Below are 869 nucleotides of genomic sequence, written 5' to 3'. Positions count from 1 at the left end.
GGCTTCTGAAATCCACTCTGATTTCTGAAATCAATTCTGAAATTTCTCTACAAGAGAAAGATGAGCATCTCTTCCATTGTGATTTACAGCCTCTGAAAACCTACCAGAGAGCCAGCTATAAGTCCATTCTAACTTGAGAATACATTACAACAATACTGTTTTAATTCAATGTAAAGTTTTATAAAACGATTTTGTTGCTGGTATTCATATAATCTAGGAAATACTACATTTAAGCCATATACCTCTATCAGATAGTACTCAGTGATTAAACTTGTGCTGTACTTTAATAATGCTTAGTAATAAATGTTACAAATGTTCTGTATGGTCTGGACAGGAAGAGACCCATGAGGAGAGGCATAATGTGCTCCTGTATTTGGTGACACCAACCCCAGTCAGGCCACTGTTTCCTAGTAGTATTTCAGGTGGTGGAAGTTCTGGTGCACTTCACAATTATTTTTTACTTATGAAAGAAAATAAAAACCATAAATAGAAACCATGAAGTAATACTATCGAAGAGATACAGTACACAATTAGCCATGATTACATAATCATCACTCCTGTCAAATGGGAACCCACTCATGGTTGACCCTCCAAGGTGTGGATCACTTAGAAGAATACCCACCTTTCTCCCAAGGAGCAATATAGTCTATTACAATAAAAAAATATTGTGGAAAATTTTAACTTAAACATCTTCCTAAAATAACAACAACAACAAAAAAACCCTAAGTTTTTGAGAGTCTATTTTAAGTTCATTTTTTATATTCTTATGAAAACGAGGTTGTATGTTGTTATTGTGTACTGTAGAGTCAGAACCGACCCGTAGTTGACCCTCATCAATGAATGAATGAATATTTTTAAAACTTCTGGCA

This window comes from Elephantulus edwardii, unplaced genomic scaffold, assembly GCF_000299155.1.
Source record: "Elephantulus edwardii isolate Elephantulus edwardi_28Jun2011 unplaced genomic scaffold, EleEdw1.0 scaffold00070, whole genome shotgun sequence".
Lineage (NCBI taxonomy): Eukaryota > Metazoa > Chordata > Mammalia > Macroscelidea > Macroscelididae > Elephantulus > Elephantulus edwardii.
This window is presented reverse-complemented; position numbering follows the sequence as displayed.